Here is a 23,752-nt window from a genome sequence, read left to right as displayed (position 1 = left end):
TATAATATTCATGTACTGGAACAAGGGGAGAGCCCTCCAGGGCTGCGCCCGAGCCAGTACTCCCACATAAACAAGGAACCCCGGCAACCAATGCGACCAGGTCCTGTCAATCCGCCTATGACGGATCTTCTCCTTGTCCCTGTCATCTAAATCGTCTTTATCCTTCTTCTCCAGCTCCCTGAAGGGAAGGGTAAAGACATCCACATACTCCCCTTTTAGAATCTTGTCTCGGGTGGCCTGCGTTAAATGGTCGCCCAAAGGCAACACCGTATCTCCTGGGGGCAATGCCCTATAAGGGACTGTGCCATACAGAGAGGATCCGAAAGGGGGGGGAACCCCACTGAGGGCCATAACTATGAGGCCACCCCACTGGAGAGAGAGGGTAGGCCTGACTATCCCCGCAGTTGGCACCCCCTGAAGCAGGAAACTCAGGCGCCTGCTGGTGGCTCAATAGCCTACTGGCAAAAGGCAGCCAAGCTGATGGGCCCGCCGATGGCCAACCCAGCAAAGGAGATGAATATGAGGAGGACACCGCGCACCCAGTGGCAGCAGTTTGTCCCCAGGACCCCCATGGCCAACCGCCTGCCTGCTGTGTCAAAGTGGACTTACCCTCGGGTACTGCTGGTTCCACTGCTATGGCAACCTGCTCACTATCAGTCAGCCATTCCTGCTCCACCTCCGCAGCACCTGCCATCAAAGTCAAGGGTTCCCAGCCACTGCCTCCTTCACCTGGCACATCTTTTGATGAACCCTCAAGAGCAGAGAGACGAGACAATACTTCCTTGTAAAATTCTGTTCTAGCAACTTTTTTAGTAGCCCGGCGTACCCGACTGGCCCAACACCACTCCTAGCCCTTTCCATTGCAGCAATCTGATCCAGGAGCTCCTGCCTGCTTGGACCACTACCTTCATCCTCCAATGAAGAAAGAGCAGGGGGAGGCTTTCTAGGTGCAGGTCGCTTAGCAGCCCCCTTACCCTTGGATGGGCCACCTCCTTTTTTGGGAGGCATTGTACATGTAGTTTAGTGTGCCACCTATAAGCTACCAATTGAAAAACCTTACTGGGGCAAGATCACAGCCAAAGCACTTAACCAGTGTGTACCCCCCACTGACCACTAGATGGTGCCGCAATAAGCCTGTAAAGGCACAGAAAATGGCCACCACCCAAACTTGCCTCCAAAATGGCCACAAGTGGAACCCAGGGAGACCAACTGAGGCCTCCTGAGTACCTCCCCAAATTTCACTCCCCACAAATGTGCCCCAAGAGGTAGCCCCAGGAAAATGGCTGGCAATAATAATGCCTGCTAAAAAGGGTGAGTGTGTGGGTGGTAAAGGCTTATAGGCAGGGAGGGGTAGGGGGGGCTATGATACCCCAACACAACCTGCCCTCAACCCAGAAATACCAGCTACACCACTGGGCCCCGTGCTTTTACCGCCGCAATCAGCGGCCATCGGACAGAATTGTTATGCTGGCAACAGGCTCCCACAGCCCGGCAGAAACGCCAGTCGCCACTGCCCCACTGTGCACAGGGCTCAGGTGCACAGGTGCTGTGCCCACTGGTGAAGCCTCAGCTGCTGAACTGCCGATGGAGCCTGTCGTCGGCAAAAATTGCCAGCCAGCAGGCCCTCCTGTCGGCCTGGCCTTGCCCACGCTGCTCAGAAGGAAGGGAGGACACTCGCTCCTGCCTCCTCTGAGCACGCATTGAAACTGTGGCCGAGGAAAGACGGAGCCGCCTGAAAAGGCTCCTGGCTCCGCCCCTGGCCAAAGCCCCGTATGCCCAGGAAGGGAGCCTGTCTCTGTTCCTCCGGGCAGGGCTGCAAATGCGGCTCCCAACTTAAGCAGCAAGCTGCTGCTGAGTAAGCTGAATTGTAATCCGCCATGAGCCTGCTGGAAATGTGGGGAGGGCAGAATAAAAGTCTAAAACAAACAAACAAACAAATAAAATAATTAGGACATGAAATAAGCCGGAAGGCCTGCCTTGTTGTACCCTAATGAAAATTATTTTACTGGCATCTTTTTATTTGCTTAACTAATGCCCAATGAAGTATTTTCATAGTTTGCCTCAATTTTGATCAAGAAAGAAAACAATAATAACTGTACTCTTATGGATTACAGTTCAGACATATTTAGGGAGCCATTTTTTGTTTTGTTTTCAGACAAAGCTCCAGTTCCCTCAGCCCCCAAAACATGGCTTGTTTCTAATTTGTTTTACCTCATTGTTTTGAAATCTTTCTTTCTTTCTCAAACCAAACATCCAGATTTAGTTTCTCCTCTAATATTGCCTTAGTCACACACTTCTTTCAGAGGCGATTCTGGGCCTTGAAATAATTTTGTGAGAGATTTATTAGAAAAGATTAGGGGGGCAGTCTGCATCTGTGGATAATGATTTAGAGTGCTGTGGCTTTTTAGACCACCAGTCCTTAAGTATTCTTGCTGCCATTTTAAATTTAGTGCAATGGCGTGAGATGCTTGAAGCAACACTGCAACTGGAGTGGATGTATTTTATAGGAGGAGACCTCCTTGCTAAATAATTCTTGTGTGCTCTAAATGAAATTGTTATTCTTAGAATTCAATTAGACCTGACATAAGTCTGTAAAACTCAATAACTCTCAGCAAGTTCTCTTAAATCTTAAATCCGTTAGGAAAGCATATGTCTCGTATATATCTTGCACACAGCTCTAGAAAAGGGAATAAAAGCCATTCAAAACCCAGAGCAAATTACTTTTGTCAAGATCAAATTAGTCACCAGAATTTTTCTTCTCCACCATGTGATTTTCTTCAATCTGAGCACATATTATTTAGCAATGGGGATAAGTAACTTCACTGATTTTAAAAAAAAAACTTCACATGGTAAGTGACATTTGTATGTCTAGACAAAGTAAACAGAACAAAAATTAGGAAAAACACATGAAGAAAAGTCACAAAGAAAGCCTAATTAAAGACAATCACCTGGATTGGTAAGAAGCATGGAGAGATGCTAATTTCATTACCATGGCCATTTCATCAGCAGAGTAAGGGCCACATCTTCCCTGAAAGAATTTCTGAGCATTGACACTAGCTAAGCCCAAGCCTGTTCATGGCAATGTTCCTCCACTCACTGTATAAGAAAAAGTAAAGAAGCTTTCAGCAGCTAAGTTCCATCTGGGATAAGTTTGTCTTCTTCTCTTTGCAAATAACTAAAGCCTGGGCAGAGGCATTTGGGTTCACAGCCTGGGGCCTGTGTTAAACATCCTCATTGATCAGTGCTAGTCCAGGATCTGTATCATTTGTTTGCTTTTGTTCTTTTATTGTCATTGTATCTTGGTTTTTTTTGTTAGCTGCTTTGGGTCTCTTTGGGAAGAAAAGAGGTATATAAGTGCCATAAATAAATATATATTTTTTAAAATGCACATCTTAATTCCAGGACAAATTCCTTGTTACATTTTATAGAGAGGATAACCAGTTCCATGTCCCCACATGTCTGAACATTTGTCATGAAAGATGTCCCTTGAAACAGAGTGCCAGCCTATCTACAGTTACAGCCTCTTCAAGTCAGGCATGTACCTGCAGAGGACATTGCTGTGCCATCATGTAGCAACAAAGAGACCCAGTGATAGAGATGCTGAAAAAGATAGGATACTGATCAATTGCATTTATATCTTCCTTCCTTTATGGAACTCAGAGAAGCTTACACAGGATTTTCAAGGGGTCTCCCATCCAAGCACTGACCTGATCCACACTTGTTTAATAAGGCTACTGGGACATCATTACCCCGTCTTGGCCAAAAGAGTAGCCACTTCCAGTGGATTGAAATAGGTCTCATTTAGACTTGTACAAAATTAAGCCACAGGCCAAGTTACTATATTCTTTCCTGAGACCCATCCTGCTTTTCTGTACACTTACCTATTGATATAGGTTGTTTTAACTGCCCTGACCTCTTTGTTAGGTTGAATACAATGAGTTTTATATTCCAGGCTCTTCAGATTCGTATAGACATCAAGTTGTTAACAAATTCTGAGATCACAAATGTATGGGAAAGATGTATGTAAAAACAATTCTCTGAACAAACTTACATTGATTTTAGTACTTCTAGGTGGCATATGGACTCAATCCAAAGATGTGAACTTACCGTGAAGTCTTTTCCTTAAGTACAACCAGTGTGGGTTAGAGTATCAGACTAGGGTCCCAAGACCTGGATTCAAGTTTCTGCTACACGATGATGGTCACTGGGTGACGTGAGCCTGTGCCACACTCCTTAGCCTAACCTACCTCACAGGGTTGAGGATTAAATAGAGGTTGGAAGAATAGTGTATGCTGCCCTGAGCTCCTTGGTGGAAGGACAGGATAAAAATGTGCTAAATGAATCAATAAATGTGGCTTTCATTAACCAATAACCACACCCACACCCAGCGCCAGATCTAGGGTTGCCCGCGCCCGGGGCAACCCTCGGCCGGCTATCTCGCGTGTGCGCTCCCCGCGCTGCGTGATGATGTCACTTCGATGATGTCATCATGCAGGGCGAAACGGAGGCAGTGTGTGGGTCTGGGAAGCCGCCCACGCCATTCGCTTCCTCGCAGGCAAATGGCACAGGCGGCCTCACAGCCCCCGCACTGCTTTCGCCTGCCCCGCAGGACAAGGGGCGCCTGGTTTGCCTGGCACCCCCTGCCCTGCAGGGCAGGCAAAAGGCAGCTCGACCCCCTGCACTGCTTTCACCTGCCCTGCAGGACAGGGGGCGGCTGGCTTGCTGCGCACCCCCTGCCCTGAAGGGCAGGCAAAAGGAAGCGTGGCCACCCACGCCATTCACCTGCCCCGCAGGACAGGGGGCAGCTGGCTGCCCCCTGTCCTGCAGGGCAGGGGAATGGCGCGGGTGGCCCCGCAGCCCCCATTCTGCCTTTTTCCTGCCCTGCAGGACAAGGGGTGCGCAGCAAGCCGGCTGCCCCCTGTCCTGCGGGGCAGGTGAAAAGCAGCGCGGGGGCTGAGAGGCTGCCCGCGCTGCTGCCTGCGCCCTCTGGCAGCTGGCAGCTGCTCCCGGCGCCCCCTCCCTGGTGGCGCCGGGGGCAGACTACCCCCCTGCCGCCGCTCAATCCGACCCTGCCCACACCCACACATAAAAGGCTCATTGACCATGATCTGTACAGATCTCTGATTAGTAAAGCATGATGCTACATTTCAGTGTCTCCATGGTTTTTATTCAACCTACAAAGAAGTTATCTTTCTGAAATAGAAACCTTCTGACAAGATTCATAATTTGACTCCTGAGACATCACAATAAATCGTTTTCAAAGTGCCATGCTTAGCAATCAGTGTTTGGCAAACTTTAATATGCAGCTGTTGCATATAGGCCAATGCCTCCAGTACTTTTCTTCCATGTTTTCTTTCAGTGGTTTGCATTTTTTGCAATGCATCTAGAGGAGCATTTATTGATGGCATCTAAAATATCTCTGGTAGTTTGCAATATGCTTAATGGATAGATGGCACAGATGAAGAAAGAAAATCAAAATTGCCACTATATTTATTTATTTATTTATTCAATTTATATACCGCCCATCCCCAGGGATGGCGGTATAGTAGTAGGGGATCTCTACTTACTCTTGTTTTACTGATCAGGAGTTCCAAAAATCCTTTAACTTTCTGCCTAACTTCACTGGCTGATGTATTTTTGATTTCACATTTTTGTCTTATCCTATAGCTTTAAAAGATGTGGCTGAGAATTAAGATTTATAGCTCTGTGGATAAGCGAAGAACAGTAGGTTGCATATTGCCCCCCTAGTAGAAATGAAGAGAAGGGTACAAGTGTTGGATCTGAGGGCTACTTTATTAAACTAACCTCAATATGAACATAAACCTAAAACTGTGGCAAGGGTAAAAGCGGTACAGGTCAAGCCATGGGGTCACCCCTGGACCTTCGCCTTGACCTGCCTGGGCAAGCCCCGAAGTCCCGGGTGCGAGCCATCCCTGAGAATGGGTAGGATACCTGGCTGGCCAGGCAAATTGGTTCCCCCCTTTCAAGCTCCAAGCCTCAGCTGTACAGCAGCGAGGAAAGGACTTGCACATGGGGTTCCCCAGGCAGTCTGCCCATGCGTGCTGGCAGCCGTCACAAGCAGTACCAGCCGCTCCTTGCAGACCCCTCTTCCCCCTCAATAGGGAAGCACCAAGGGTGCTCGCCAGCCTGCTGCCTCTCACAAAACTCTATCCCACCAATGATACAACTAACAGCCCCACCTAAGCCAATTTCTTCCACTCAAGTCCTGGTGCAAGGTAGGCGAAAAAAAACCTCATCCCCTGTTCCAATTTGGGAAAGGAGTGTGTGTGTGTGTGTGTGGGGGGGAATTCCTACCTGGCTCTGCAAAGCAGCAACCAGCTAATCCTGCACCAAAGGGTGAGGAGGGTGGGCTGAGTGTTGAATGCAACTGAGGCTGGGCAGGCGGAGCTGCCCAAAGGAGGCTCCAGGGTCCATCCCTGGCTCTGCTCTGCATTCTGCCAGGGGAGCAATGCACGGCCCCCTCCTTTAGCAGCCAAGGCTGCATGGAGGTATGGCTATATAGTCTTTGGCTTTCCTGAGATTCCCTGATAGTTTATAATTTCCCATTCATTGGCCATCGATTGATGTAAAGATTTGTCAGGAAGATATGTCAGGAAGATCTCATTTGCTTGATCTGACCTGTTTTCATGAATAGATTCCTTTCGGTGTTCTCATTTCTAATGCCAAAAGGGCTCTTATATATTTGTTCAAAAATGAAAGATGGATAATAAAAAGGCACTCAAATTCCCCTTCTGCATCTTTTCTTCTTATTTTTTGTTTGTACAAATTATTATTTCTAAATTGTTGTATCTCTTCCATGACTGTGATCTAATAGTTGAAATGGCCTCTTTTTTTTAAAAAAAAAAGAAGAATGGTGCAGAAATTAGGCCACTTGTAATTTCTTAAAGAGGGTATTGAGCCAGCCGGTGGCAGAATTTGCCTGTGACTGGTCACATTTGGCCATTCTGCTCCAAAGTCCAGAGAAATCAGTCTGATCTGATCCTGCAGCTATTTGTTACAAAGCAGAGCAGGCTCATATATTATTTATTTATTTAGTATACTTTGATCCCACTATTCCCCCAAGGAAGTATTCTGTATCATAATTTCAGAAAGGGCAAGATTATCACTGTCATTAAATGTTGCAAGTATGTTCATCATACCAGAGAATCACGACAGTGAAAATTTCCATTTTTGTTAATGTTGTATTGGATGTCTGCCCATTGCTTCCTATGGGTAGAAATGGCAGGTGTTCTGAAGCAGCTGTTTTTTCATTGAATGGCACCATAATTCCAGTGACTGTAATCCTCCATCTCTACTGAGGACCTCCCAAGTTTCAAATAAATTGGACAACGGGGTCTGATATTACAGCTCCCTGAAAACGTTGCCCTAGCCATCTTTCTATCCATTGTTCCGGGGGCGGGGATGGCAGGAAATGGTGGCTTTTCTACAGCAGCTGTGTTTTCACCAAATGGCACCAAAATTTTAGAGATCCTAGTCCTCCTTCTGTACTAAAGCCCCTCAAAGTTTCAAGTGAATTGGACAAAGGGGTCCAAATCTACAGCCCCTTGAAAAAGTTGCCCCAACTATCTTTCTCCCCATATGGGGAAAAATATTTACATAGCAGCTATTTTTCACTAAATGGCAACCCTCCCACGCACACACACATCACAACAAATGAACAGCAGTTAAAATAAGAAAAGTCCATTGATAGCAACAAAGCAACTTCTTCTCTCACCCCACTGCAGAAAACATGTGTCCCCTTTGTGTCTACCCCCCCCCCCAAAGGAAAAGCTAGCAAATCAAACTAGTCTGCAGTCCAGGCAAGGTTCCAGGCCATGGTCTGTATATGCCAAACAAATTCCAGGCAGGAGCTTCCAGAGTAATGTAAGGGTTTTTTTTACAGTCAGCAGCACAGAAGCGGGAGGGCAATTGGCAACATGGGTGGACAAGGGCAGCTCTGATAATTCCTCCCAGAGATAAGATTGACTGGGCGGTATTGAGTACTGAGCCTGGAGCTCAGAGTAATTCCAGCCCAGAGTGATTTAGCTCAAACAACACGCTTTATTGCCAACCAGAACAGACAGACTCTCAGTAGCACAGAACCCCTTAATATATACATACAATCCCCGCCCCAGACTTAACCAATAACCAATAGCAACAAGCACTCTAGGATACCATCATTTGCATGAACTATATACATTATAACATATTTACAAGAATATGAGTGGCCTTTATTGCTATTGGGCCCTTGGCTGCTTGCCAACTGTAACCACCAATAAGATTCAGCGTCAGGAAAGCCTTATAGTTTATTCAGGTCAGGGCCAATACATAACAGGCGGTCTCCCTCTAGTCTGCTCCACCTTTTCTTTTGCAGAGGACTAACAGGGAAATCTTAAACAGAGTTACAATTGATTTAGACTGGAGTAACTTTTCTTAGGATTTCACTCTAAATCTCCCAATCCATTTTGGGATTTTTCCAAATTTATCAGATGAAAATTTGGGAGGGGGGGAATATTGGGAAGCCTTTTACTGTGATGGATATTGCCTGTTCAATCTAATAATAGTAAATCAGATGACTCTTATAGTTGATATAAATATAAGAGTTATAGTTATCCGATTGCACACCCCTGTTGACTAGCCAAAGGTCACCCAGCAAGCGTCAGGGTAGTGGGAATTTTATGCTGAGCCTCCCCTATCCTGGTCTAACACTCTAACTACTATAACAGCCCACTGGCTAGCCATGAACAGATGACTGCTTCTAGCTGTGGGACTGTGCTGCTTTTTGTGTTCTTATATTTTGTTATTGCTGTTTTGGGCTGCTGGCTTGAACCATTTTACCTCTGGTTCTCTTTTACAGTTTTATGTGGCTGTTTAACGCTATCATATTATTGTCGTATTTTTAATTTCTATTGTTGGTAGGTGGAATGTAATAAATATATCAAATAAATAAAGTCAGGTAAGTGGACCAATTGCTTTGCCTTGCCTTTGTTTGTGAGACAGCAAGCAGTGACCTTGTGGTGTAAATTTGATCTCGGTGTACCTCATTCATTATCTTGATGTCTCTAGCAAACATTTACAAGATCATCAGCAGGAGACTGTTTGTAACCACAATGTGAAACTCAGCTAAATGACACCCAGCATCTCAAGTGTGGTTAAAATGTCAAATGTCTTTTAAAATCAAAATTTAAGTCTGCTTTCCTTAGAACTCATGTATGTAGACAGGAATGTAACTTTCAGTACTTTCTTTTTATAAATACGTCTTCTGTGGTACTCAGTGAAGCTTTATATTGATCCAGCTTTGTATCAATACTTAGTTGTATTGTCTAGCTAGGAGGACTGGAGGGGAATGGGTTTGAATTTCCACAGCTGTGAACGTCTCTGTCAGTCTAAGCTACATCACAGGGCTGTTGTGAAAATAAAACTGAAGACAGAAGAACCATATTCGTTACTACTTGCTCCTGGGAAGAATGTTATAGGCAAGCACACAGACAGCAAAGACATAGAAATCCTGATGTCATAGTGTAATACATTAATCTGTTAACAGAATGCATTTGTAACTAGGATTTTTCAAAATGTAACGTTAGAAAGCTTGCATATCTGCAGGGCTCTTTACTAGTACATGCTTTTAAAGTTGGGCTATACTTGAATATCTCCACATAATTATGTTACATTACTAATCATGTTTAATGAGTTCAGTGAAATCATCAGCTCAACAGCAAATCATATGAAATAAAGGAAACTGCTCCATCTAGAGTTCCATATCATACTAAAATGCTTAATATGCTTAATTAATAATTTTACTGGTTGATATATTTTCATCTTTCATCTTTTTCTGCTTGCAAGTTTTTTCTAAGCATCTCAAAGCAAATAGGAATTGGAAACTGTAAGGTTCATGAGGTTCATAGTATTTGTAGTCAGAGTGGATGTTTGTGTCCTTATAGTGAAAGTATAAAGACACCCTCCCCTTTTGGAGGTAATTTTGCAATATTATTGCAAATAAATTAGTTTCTTCTTGTTCCTGTGATTCTTTCTTATCTACCAATATTATTGTCACAGTTTTGGTCACTGTCCATTTGATGTAATGACGGAAGTATTGGGTTTAGAAATGGGACTGAATATATAGCTTTGGGGGGGAAATATACTCCACAATGGAACTGGCTGCAGCTTTCTTGCATTTGGTTGCAAGTGCCCAATCCACAGGGCTTACAATCTAAGCAAGACCCACAGGTTAAGGGGAAAACAGTCAGGTTAATGGAAGTTAAGAGGAAAATAGACTGCACAGTGAAAGAGCATGTAGCATGGATGTAAGTGGTTTAGGAAAGGGAGTTGCCTTAAAGATGGTGAGGGAAGCTGTTGCTGACATATGAACTGGTATGTTTGACACATGATACTTAAATGGATTACAGGCCTCATACGGTAAGGATGTGCTCAGTTGCTCAGAAAAAGAAACCACACTACAAATGAAAAAATCTTCAGTTACACTTGCCATGGTTACTATCAATTGCATATGCCAACAATCAAACTTCCATTTACAAAGCATCATTACCAACAATATTAAGCTCACGCTGCCAGTAGCCTGATATTTTTGATACACAGAGTTTCTCTCTCCCCCTTCTTCTCCCAGTTTGGAGAAACTGTATTCCCTGGCACTGGGGAACTCTTTTTTTTTTTAAAGAAATTTTTATTAGGTGAGTACAAATTTACAAACATTATTTCAATTATTAAACCTAGATATCAATTTTCCCCCACCCTTTCCCTCCCCCCTTTTCTGGTGACTTCCAACAGTTTTCCAACCCATATCTTAATCTATGACTTATTTTTCTAATCTCTCTCTATATAATTAACTCTTATTACATTAATAAACTAAATAATTTCCATTGCACTCAAGTCTATTTAAAATTTAAACTTTACTATAATTAAAACTTTTCTTTAAATGGTAAAGATTACTGTCCCCACTAAATTCCCCTAATAACTTTCAAATTGCCACAGTTTCCCTTTCACGTCCCACTTTTTTTCCAAATACTCCTTCAGTCTACCCCAATCCTTAAAAAATTCTTCAGCATTCTGGTCTCTCAGTCGTCTTGTCATTTTGTCCATTTCCGCCATGTACAGCAACTTTTGTATCCAATCTCCAATAGATGATATTTCTCGCACTTTCCATTTCTGCGCATATAGTATTCTTGCCGCTGTTGTCATGTAAAATAGCAATGTTCTGTGTTGTATAGGAACATCTTCCATATTTAAGTTCAGTAACAGGAGTTCTGGGTTCTTTATTATTGAGGTCAGCAAAATCTCATTTATCATTTCTAAAATATCTCCCCAGTACTGCCAAGCTACCTCACAAGTCCACCACATATGATACAGTGATCCTTCATGACTTTTACATTTCCAACATTTATCAGACATTTTAGCATTTCCATAAGCTATGTTTTTTGGCGTCAAATACCACCTATATATCATCTTAAAAACATTTTCTTTAATACTGGTACAGGTTGAGATCTTCATTGTATTTTTCCACAAATACTCCCATGACTCCATTGTTATGTCTCTTTGACAATTTATAACCCACTTCACCATCTGGACTTTAACAGTTTCATCCTCTGTGTGCCACTTCAAAAGAATTTTATAAATTTTTGAAATTTTCTTCTTACTTTCTTGCAGTATAGCTTCTTCCAATTCCGAATCTTTCCATTTAATTCCACTTTTTGAACGATCCGAGTTATATGTCCTTTATCTGCCTACATTGAAACCATCCATAACATGAACCTAACTTTTCTTCTGTTTTAATTCTTAACATACTTTGTTCCTGAATGAGAATCTTTTTATAGGACGGACATTGATCTCTATTGTAAATAACTCTCGGGTCGATAGATTCATATGGTACCACCCATGAGGGGATACCTTCACCCAGGTAACTTTTATATTTTTTCCAGATTGTGAAGAGACTCCGGCACTGGGGAACTCTTATCCACTTGTCCCCCCACCCTTATGTACACTCATGGAAGGATGCCACTCTTCATATACCCCAAAAACATTTTGTGGGGAAAGAATTATTGACCCCTCCAAGAGTACAGCTGTTAGCTGCTCAGATTAGACTGCAGGAACTCAATTACCAGGTCACCATAGGAAGGAATGGGCAGGTGGACAATGGGTCCATGTTATATTTCCAGTAACCCTTTAAATCATTTCACTGTCAGAGTCTAGTAGGTGAACTAACAAGACAGCTGTGACACATAGCAGAAGCTAATGTTTTTCAAACATAACACGGTAGGAATTATTGATGGTCACAAATTACTCCTAAAGTATGAATACCAGTACACTACAGGGTTCCCCCCAATTGTAATGATGTGCAACTTTAATGATAGCCACTGATGCCTTCAAACAATAGACTGCCTTGAACTATTAGCTTGTGTAACTTCTCTTTTCATGGGTTCTATAGGGCTTAGGAAGCAACTTACACAAAATTTTAAGAAATTACTTTTTTTTCTTTTAAACTTTTTAACAATTAATAAAATACAACTTTTTTTGAAAAAAATCAACTCTTAAGTGCAACCATAAAAAAACCCTCAAAATCAACAATGTCCTTGAAAAGGCAAACAGTTCAACATCCAAGAAGTGATGAGTCCTCTCTCATCCATTCGAAGCAGCTGTACCCCAGGCTCCCGTCTTCTTGTTGGGAATTATAGCCCTGCAAAAAAACAATACAATCCCAGTAACACCAACTAAACACAATACACAAACACCACTTTAAATCATATTTTACATACAACATTTGATTACCTTATTCAAGGTGATAAGAGCGTATAATTTATTAAGCTCCCCAGCAAACAGCCTCCTCCTCAGCAGCCTGCCTCTAGCTTCTGACTCCACCCCATTGGGCTAAACCAATTAACCTCACAGGGGTTACACTTGCATTCAGGTCCTTCTGCTTTTACTGTATGAGTTGATTTTGGTTGCCAGCCTTTCCTTGCATTGTATGTAAAAATGCAGAGAAAGGGATGGTCAATGTTGCTGCTGTATCTGCTACTTCCCCTCCCTAGTGCAAAGAAAAGCTTTTCCGGGGGAAGGGGGAGAATACAAGCCTATTCCTTACCTAGGGGGAGGGATTGCACTTGGGCACTCAGAGGGCTTCACTATCACCACAAAACACTGGCAGTGATTCCGCACACGTTGGATAATGCACTTCCAATCCTCTTTATAGATCATTTGGAACGGATTTTTTTGTGTGCGGAACAAAAAACCCACCTCAAACGATTGATAATGTGCATTGAAAATGCATTATCCAACCTGTGCGGAATCAGCCTTAGTCTTTCAGGAGCTGAAGATGAGAGAAAGATTGTTCCTTCTCTCATTAGAGAATGTGATGCCTTGGGAGGAACTGATGATGACCAGTTAGTTGTTCAATTCCCCCCTTTTTTCTATCATTGCACTGATAGGTGGGAGAAGATACAACTATAGCCCATTGTGTGGATTTCATGGCAATCAGCAGGAGAAACCCCAGACACAGTAGGAAAATGTACAAAAATGTATATAGAATCACATCTATGTTTTTATAAAGTGACAAGTGCTGCTAGTGAATGAACATATCCCCCACAAAATCTCATACAAAAATATCTACAAAGTCCTATACAAAAATAATAATCATCACAACATATATTCAACTCCCTCCAGTTCTTTTAATGATTACAAAATTATATCAATGCAAACACTACAATAAATATCAGAACTACAGATACATATTCATAGGCATGTAAAGATGACCATTATTCCCAAGGTCCAATACAAAAATAATTCATAATCTTAATTCTTCTTTCTCTCCTCCTGCAGTCTCCAGAATGAAGTTTTAAAGTTACAGACGTCATCATTTGCAGATGAATAGGTAAGTGTAACAGTCTCTGTAATGATTAATTTCTAATATCCTTTTTGTGTTTCTTTCTACAGGTCGGATACTACAAACTGGGGGTCAAAAAAACCCCACCCAATGGGAAGCAAGCTCACTCAACCCATTTTGTAACACCCACTTTTTCAAGGGCAGAAAAAATATCCAATACATTCCCAGACCAAAAAGAAATTGCACCCAGCACAATTTCCAACAGCAAATGCTCAAATGATGGCCATTTTCCCTTTGAGACATTGTGTGGATTTGGCAACCCACTTAGAAGCTAGAACTTTGTTATTAAATACTGTGGTGCTTGTCAGTTTACATGGATAGATAGCAGAAACAAAACACAGAAATTTGACTTTAAGAGGAGTAAAACTTGAACAATACAAATTCACTTAAAAAAAGTACCCTCAAAATTTCCCCACAAAGGAGCATATAGACAAATAATGATAGTGAATTACTGCCACGGACCCTTTTTTACTCTAGTGGCAGTCAGAACTCTGTGCCTAAAAGGGTCTTCTGACACATTAACATCTATCATATCTCTCATTATAACTGTGACTTCCTCCAGTGCTTTCTGTGTCAGTTTGCAGATATTGAGTTTTCACTGGTTAACATCCACTTTTCCTGGAAATAATTCCATCGTTTGGGAGTTTAACAAACAAATAAGAATTCCTGAACAGGAAATGACTTGTTATGAGACCATGTGCCTTTCAACAGTTTCTTAATTCTGTACTCCCACTTTGTCACCATTTCCTTCAGTCTTTTTACTCCTCATAAAAATGTCTACCTGGCTATTACATTCATTTATACAATTTGCAGTTTGATTTAATTTACTCCAGATGTTGGCTGCACTTTCACTGCAAGTGTCGTGCCTTCAGATCCTTATTTACTCTTATTTTCCTAATTAGGCACCATTATATTAAAATTTTATAAATATGGCTTGGCTACTCATAGTTTGGTTACATAATCAGGAGCTCTGGGTGGTGGGGTTAAAAAGGTTTAGTTTAAGCTTCTTGTCCTGAATTAACAACTCCAGCCCCATTTATATGAAGCATTTCAATGTTGCTTAGCAATGATAGCTAAAAAAGGAAACTCCCTATGCAGAGGAGGTTAGTTCTGGACTGGTTACCAGATGCTAGATGGAACAGCTATCCACGTATGACATACAATGATATTTTAATATTTGATGCCAACATTTTAAGTGATTTAAAATGTTATTTTAATTAATTATCAAAAGTGTTTGGCTTTGAGTAGTTATTGCATTTGATAGGTGACATGCAGCCATCTTTATAGTATTTACTAGCATGATCTGCTGTGGTGGTGAACATTTGATAGCATTTGATAGTTGACATGCAATTGTGTTAACTATTTGACATTTGACTGCTAAAATGCTGGCTTTTCTATTAATTTAAATCATTCATTGAACCTGTTACATCTAGCATCTGGTAACCACAATTAACTTCCTATGCATAGGGAATTTCCCTTTTTAGCTTTTTTTGTCAAGAAACATCCCCCTAAACAAACAAACAAAAAAGTCAAGTTTTGATGACAAAATTCAATTTTTTATTTTTGTGGTCAAACTTTGAATTCCTGGTATGAAATCTGAATTATTTGAAAATTTCATTTTTTGCTCCAAATTTCATTTCAATACAAATTAATGAGGCATACATCAGGCAACCACCAATGTTATTCTTAAATATACATTAAATTACTTCTGTAGTATTTCTAAAAATATATAAATTTGGGCCATGTAGCCTTTACAGTTTGGTTTTGAAAAAACAATTTTTTTTTTACTCCTGTCCATCCTATTGATCAAAACTGAGCAATAGTCAGATGCAATTACTCCCTTCTACTACTGAGTTGTCTTTCTCTAGCAGAAGACAAGGTCTACCAACAATTAACCTCTTCTGATACATTAAAACATTCCCTGTTTAACCACAGTATATTTATGAGTTTTAAAATCATTCACTCCAGTGTTCTATGTTGACTCTGAATGTGGAAGTTCCCTTTAGTCAACATAGTTGCCATTGATAGACCAATTCTCCATGAATCTGTCTAATCTCTTTTTAAAGCTATCTATGACTGTCTCCATCAGTACATCCTCTGGCAGCTAAATAAAGTTTATTCTTGTTTTTGTTTTAACCCTGGCTGGCTTGAAGTTGTTTTACTGAGGGGATTTAAAGCACACACACAAACCTCAAACACTCTGATCATGACAAATGGGCCAATATGTCTAAAGTAAATTGTGGCAGTATATATAAAGGAAAGTAAACTCTAAGTTTCCTTTCTCCAATATCTTTGGGCAGTAGCTGGGTGAGGGGAAAGTAAATATAAGGAATGGGCTACCTGTCTGGTGGAGCCTCTGGAAGAGGAGAGGGGGATCCTGTGTGTGTTTGTGTCAGGGTTCTCTGCTTGATAATAGAGGTTGTGTCAGGGCTTGTCGCTGCCACCCCTGGGCGGGGCGCCAGCTGGGCCAGCCCTGACATCAGAGGGGCACCAGGGATGCTGCAGGACCCTGCTCTGTGGAAGGAGGGGCACTATACATCACCCTGACTCCCTCTCAGTCCACTCGCTGGCCTGCTCAACCTGGCCTGCTTACCCCCTGCATCCTTCATCATGTCCTCCTCCCAGAACTCTCCTCCAAGCCTCCATTCTTGCACTACTCTGCTCTCACTCCACACCATCACTCCTTACTCACACCCACCACCTCAGAGCTTTTCCTAGCCACCTTATATAAGGTTTCCTTTCCCCGCCCCGCCCTCCTTCTAGGCTTGTTCCCTCTCCTGACTTGGCCCAGCTGTGCCTTCCCTCAGGTGTTTCCCTCCTACCACTAATCCCTTCTTGGCTTCCTTGCCTTGCTGGCAGGGTGGGGTTGAATGCGAGCCATCCCCAGCTGAGGTCTCCTTGGCCTTGCTCACAAGGAGCTGCCCCAGTAGGCCTTTGAACTGCTGAGCTTGCCTGGCCTTGCTCATGAGGAACTGCCCCAGCTGGCTTCTGTGCTGCTGAGCATGCCTGGCCTTGCTCATGAGGAGCTGCCCCAGCCGGCTTCTGCGCTGCTGAGCTTGCCTGGCCTTGCTCGCGAGGAATTACCCTGGCCAGCTTCTGGGCTGCCTGCTCATTGATGCTGGGCGGAGCTACCCATCTCATCCCCCAGAATGCCTGTGGCAGCTCCACCTGGAGGGGCTTGGCTCCTAGCAACTCCTGAGCCAGGCTGCTGTCCTCTCGCCGGGGTGTGGCTCTGGGCTGTAGTGGCTGCTTCTCCTCCTTGGCTGGTAAGGGCTCTGTTTGGACTGCTGCTGGGTCCCTATTCCCCCTGCCTTGGCCCTTTTCCTCTGTCCTGCTTAGCCCCCTCTCTTCCCCCTGGAGGGTTGGACTGGCTGGTCTCCCCCTGCTCCCTCCAGCCCTCTGAGGCTTTGGCCTTTCGCCCCTTCCCCCTGGAGTGGGCAGGTTCTGGACCTGGTTGCTGGTTGGGGTGGTAGGGCCACTGCTTCCCGGTTGCCTCCCACTGCTCCCTCCTGGCAAGTCTGGGGGCTGGGACTCAGACCCTGGACAGGTTGGACAAGTGGCCAGTTGAGACTGCCCTTAACAGTCTGGGAAGCTCCAAATCTCTGATGGGTGGCACAGTGTAAGGCAGTCACAACAAAATTTGTATGCCATCTTTCTACACATTTAGGGCCATCAAGGCAGTGAATAATGAAGACATTAAAAGACATTAAAAACTCTGTATGTGTGCACACATCCCAATACAACAGACAAAATAGAACAGTCTTCAACTGCCAGCAGAAGTCAATTAGAACTGTGAGATCCAGGTCCAGGAGCAGGGTTATAAAGTTTTGCTAATCTGGTTTAATACAGCTTTTCTAGATCAAATTAGAGAGATTTGGATCCAATCTGGACCCTGGATCAAGATCCCCAGATAAATCTGTGTTAGTCCAGGTAAAATCAGGAAACATGGCTTCAACCTCTTGGGTAGCTGTTTCCTTGGCATCTACCATATTTTTTCAAGAGGGGAGGGGAAAGAGGGAGGGAGAAGTGAGGCAAAGGCAGAAGGGAGGGGATACACTTAGGAAATACATTTAGGAAAGCAGTATTATGGACATGAAAACTAAGCCTATTTGCTGGCTGTAGATTGTCTCCCAAGAGGATACAAATTTAGGAGGCAGTGTAAGCTACATAAATTCAATCAGATGCTAAACCAGGAAGTCAATAGGAATATATCCCTCACTTTAAGAAGAAAGCCAGCAAATGTTGCAATTCTCATGAAAAGATAAAAAACAGAATGAGAAAAAAACCAGCAATGAAATGCTGGCTTAGTAAGAATCTGCTGGAGTTCTGTAAGGTACATTTGTCCACAAACCTAGATATAAAGCTTCAATAAAAGGGGGATTTTTTCCTCTCTTTTTGTGAACTGGATATGGCCTGTCTGGGTTGATGCATTATGCTCGGTATCTTCCACATTATGCTCTATATCAGAGGCAGGAGGGAGGCAGGGAAGGGGACATGCTTGATTCTGTGGTGTTCCCCCACTGGCCCTGGGGGCACTTGGGGATTAGGAGAGCTTCAGCTTGGTTATGTTGGGCTTTCTGTGTGTTGAGCTTGTATCTGGTAGTGTGTCTTGGCCATGGCAGCCTTACCTCAGTGTATTTCAGCAACTGGAGTCAACTTTGACTTTTTCCCACCATAGGAAACAATGGAGAGTGGTTGGGGATACTTTATTGAATCTTCCTGAAACTTGGGGGAGGGGGTCTTTATTAGACAGTTTTCTTGAAAAAATTACCCCACCATCCCCCCGATAGATTTCCTCATAAAGAATAATAGCCAGACAATTCCAGGATTCTCTAATCTTGCCAAACCAGATTGGAGAATTGTACCCAGATATCAGGGAACCCAGATTTGTTTTGTTAGTTTGTTTCCTTTAAACCTGGATCTGGATCACCTGGTTTTTCTTTCTGTTTTTGTGAACACCCCTAAAGACAATGATTAAGTATGCTACACAAATCTTCCTGGAGATAGCTGAATCTCTCTGGGATGAAAATCCTACAACCCAAATGACCCTTTTTGGGTTACCACCCATTTAGCCTCAGCTGATGGGGACTCTAGTCTCTAGCCCCTTCCCTTGTAGAAATATGCCTTTCCCCTTATATCTCACAAGGGAAGGGGCTAGAGATTTACTTTTTTAAAAAAAAAACATGAAACCTGGAAATTCACAGGACCTGCTGCTTCTGTTACAATAGTATATTGATATAGCAATATGAAAATGATGATTTTTTAAAAAAAAAATTGCACAAGACCTGGTGGCCCAAAGGAGGGAGGGTGGCCACTTCTACCACCAGAAAAACTGTTGTGGTTTGAAAGGAACATAGTCGCCACTACTGCTCTGGGCTCCATCCCCATAGAAGTTGGTTTGCCCTGCTGGCACTGGCCTTCACCTTCTCACTCTGGATCAGCCTGCGAGAGGTGCTCTGGATTGGACCAAGGCTGGGGGGCTAGGAACAGATGGTGGAGCTGTTCCTCTTTTAGGCTTTTCCATGTAAAAATAGACAGTCTGTTCATATTCAACCTTTAAAAAAAATCCAGCCCTTATATCAATATAAATGGATATAAGTAGGTACCAAAATTATAAAGAAGGTGCTGTGATGTCACAGACGATACTGAGGATGCCTGAAAATCTTAATTATTTTAAAGAATGTGAAGAAGAAAATAAACCAGTTCCACAACTGTAAAAACACAAAGGGATGGCAGACATGTAGAAGCTCAGTACCCAAACCAATCCCATGCTTGTGGATCAACTGCTAAGAAAACCAATAAGTCAACTGTGCAGAAAAGCCTTATGTGTGGCTAGAGTCTAGAGGGATGAAGAAATTGAGGAGGATCTCAAAAGGCTTAAATGTATTTGATAGTATAGAATAGTAACATTGTGATTAACTACGACTAACTTGCTCCCTACATACTTTGTCCTGTCACTGAAATTGTTTTCAGAGGTTTCTGTTTCCTGGATGTGTCATTAATAAAATAAGTGGAATTTTATTTTAGACATCTCTTCTGCTGCAGACATTTACAAGAAAACAAATTTCTTTCCAAGCTGTAACCTTAATTTTCCTTCCTCCTTGCACAGGATTTGTTGTTGCCTTAGATGGCTCTAGCTAACTTCTGAATCTTATTTGATGGCTTGAAAACAGTGTTTAGACAAGGTGAATGATTCCATGGAAATTTAATCTCATCTCATTGTCTGATCGGTAAGAAATGGCCTGATGTGAACTGCAATCAGAACACTGAAAATCATGTTGCTTTCACAAGAAACTTTTTTCAGCAATGGCATATATCATTACTCATAGTACTTCAATAACATAGCACAACAATTAAGATTCAAGGTTCTCATCGCTTATATCGTAGGTAGATCTTCTTTACTATGGTTACAAACTGCTGCCATAACAACTTTGATTTGAATTTCCAAAATTTATTATGATAAGGCTACTATCACCAGACTAGAATGGGAAATTCTCTGGACCCACTGAGATTCAAAAACTGGATAAACTACTTATACTATGAAACTGTAAACATGAGAACAAATATCTCTTACAATCTGTTTCAGTGTGGAAACATCCTAGAATTGACATTGTTGCGTGATATCCAAGCACATAGAGACTGAGGAAGCTAAAAAGATGTCTGTCCTAATGGAACAGCAGCTGAGGGGGAAGGATTTTTAATTAGGGAAATAGCATGGGGGAAAGAATTACCACCAATGTGGTAATTACCTCCAATGTCCTACCTATATTGCTCCATGACTGATCTTTAGGGACAAATAATAAGTTTAGGGTCACTCACAACCTGGTAGTAGATTCAAGATTTCTCTCATGTGTACATAAATTAAAAAATCATCATTGGTTTTGTTCTTGAACTTCACTATAAATGAAAACCACAGCAACAGGAGGTTACAGAAGGTCGAAAGTAGTTAGGCTAAAATTTACTTTAGGAGAATATATTTGCTTACTTATTTACTACATTTCTATCCCTTTCTTTCAAAAACAATATTCAAAGCATATTCCCAATTTAAAATATTAATAAGGTAAAAAAGAAACATTAACATACAAACTACAAATGCCAGTAGCAGCTAAAATCACAAAACGTTACTGTATAAAACCAGAAAACACTGGTAATAAAACCAAACAGATAAAATCAGCTAAAGCAATGAAATAAGATTAAACCCACTAAGTAAGCATAGTGGTTAACTGGCTGGGCTTGAATCAGCACTCTGCTTGTGGGAATCCCACTACTGCCATGAGTTCAGCAAGCGGCCATCATCTATGTACACACCAGCCTCATCTCAAGGCAGGCCTGAAAAGAAAGACAACTAGGGATGTGCGTTTCGGCATTCAGAATGCCGAAAGAATGCCGAAACAAAAGTGTTTCGGCTTCTTTCGGGGAATGCCGAAACGTTTCGGGGAATGCCGAAACGTTTCGGGTAGCCGAAAGAAAAAAGCCGAAACGTTTCGGGATTCTTTCGGCTTTCTTTCGGCTTTTCAATGGGAAAATGACTCCGTCTTCCCGGACGTCTGGGGGAGGCATTTTCCCACCGAATAAGCCCAAAATTGGTGGGGACCTTCCTCTAACCCTTCTCTAACAACCACCCAAGTTTCAGACAGATTGGACTTTGGGGGGCCATGTTATGGCCCCCCAAAGCAGGTCCCCCCATCCTCCCATAAGAAAGCGAAGGAGCAGCATATTGTTAGCATGCTGCTACTCATCTTCTTCATTATTTCCTATGGGGAAAAAATGAAGAGGCAGGCTTCCTTTGCCAGGGGTGGCATTTTGCATGCAAAATGCCCCCTCACCCTCAGGGGCCCTTCTCCCACCCCTCCTCCCACCCCCCACCAAGGCTCAGCCTGCTCCCACTTGGGGGGGGCCATTTCATGGCCTCCCCAAGTAGGTGCTCTAATCTCTACTACTGACAGCTGGGGGAGGCTTGTGTTGCCAGGGGTGGCATTTTGCATGCAAAATTCCCCCAAGCCCTCAGGGGCCCTTCTCCCACCCTTCCCCCCACCCCCCACCCAGGCTCAGACTGCTCCCACTTGGGGGGGGCATTTCATGGCCTCCCCAAGTAGGTCCTCTCAGCCCCTAAAGTCCACCCCTTACAGCCCCACACAAACCCAATTCCCCCCCAGCTGCCACACACAGACCCAAATCCCCACATTAGCCCCTCACAGACCCAAATCCACCCCCACCTGCCCCACACCCATAACCCCAGGAACAGGCTGGCAAAGGCCAGCCCTCTCCCTTTGTTCCCTATGCTGGGAACTTCTGAACTCTTTCCCTGGGCAATTCTGCACAGCCCAGGGGTGCCACAATGGTGGGCACACTTCTGAGTGCCAGCTGGTCCCTGTGAAAGAGCACCTGAACCACAGACACCCTCCCTCAAATTCCCCCACCACCTACAGAGATGGCTGGCCAGCCAGCCCCATTGTTCCCTATGATGGGAACCAACTGCACAACAAAGAATAAAACAAGAACAACACAAAATAAAGTTTTAAAAAAATTATTTTCTCCCTTCCAAAGTACAAGTAGGCAAAGCATTATGACACATTACACCAGCAGTCCCCCACACAGAAAAATTAAAACAAAACTCACTTAACATCAGAGAATCACAAAGCACGATTCCTGTCAAAAACACTTTATTTCTTGAACAGCTTTAGGTTACACAGCAGGGGGGAACACCAAAGGGCATGGCAGCACTATCTTACACAAAAATAACACAACTCACTTAACATCAGAGAATCACAAAAGCACAATTCCTGTCAAAAACACTTTATTTCTTGAACAGCTTTAGGCTACACAGCAGGGGGGGGACACCAAAGGGCATGGAAGCAGTATCTTACACAAAAATAACACAACTCACTTCACATTAAAGAATCACCCCAAAAAATTGCTGTCAAAAGCACTTTATTTCTGTAACTGCTTTAGGTTACACAGTAGGAAGGCACCACAGAGCAGGAAAGCAGTGTACTACACAAAAATAACACAACTCACTTCACATCAGAGAATCACACAAACACAATTGCTGTCAAAAACGGTGAAGTGGGTTGTATTATTTTTTGTAGTACATTGCTATCATGCCCTGTTGTGCCCTCCTACTGTGTAACCTAAAGCTGTTCAAGAAATAAAGTGTTTTTGCCAGGAATTGTGTTTTTGTGATTCTCTGATGTTAAGTGAGTTGTGTTATTTTTGTGTAAGATAGTGCTGCCATGCCCTTTGGTGTTCCCCCCTGCTGTGTAACCTAAAGCTGTTCAAGAAATAAAGTGTTTTTGCCAGGAATTGTGTTTTTGTGATTCTCTGATGTTAAGTGAGTTGTGTTATTTTTGTGTAAGATAGTGCTGCCATGCCCTTTGGTGTTCCCCCCTGCTGTGTAACCTAAAGCTGTTCAAGAAATAAAGTGTTTTTGACAGGAATCATGCTTTGTGATTCTCTGATGTTAAGTGAGTTGTTTTAATTTTTCTGTGTGGGGGACTGCTGGTGTAATGTGTCATAATGCTTTGCCTACTTGTACTTTGGAAGGGAGAAAATAATTTTTTTAAAACTTTATTTTGTGTTGTTCTTGTTTTATTCTTTGTTGTGCAGTTGGTTCCCATCATAGGGAACAATGGGGCTGGCTGGCCAGCCATCTCTGTAGGTGGTGGGGGAATTTGAGGGAGGGTGTCTGTGGTTCAGGTGCTCTTTCACAGGGACCAGCTGGCACTCAGAAGTGTGCCCACCATTGTGGCACCCCTGGGCTGTGCAGAATTGCCCAGGGAAAGAGAGTTTAGAAGTTCCCAGCATAGGGAACAAAGGGAGAGGGCTGGCCTTTGCCAGCCTGTTCCTGGGGTTATGGGTGTG

Source organism: Eublepharis macularius, chromosome 8 (assembly GCF_028583425.1).
Source record: "Eublepharis macularius isolate TG4126 chromosome 8, MPM_Emac_v1.0, whole genome shotgun sequence".
Lineage (NCBI taxonomy): Eukaryota > Metazoa > Chordata > Lepidosauria > Squamata > Eublepharidae > Eublepharis > Eublepharis macularius.
Note: the sequence above shows the minus strand (reverse complement) of the source record.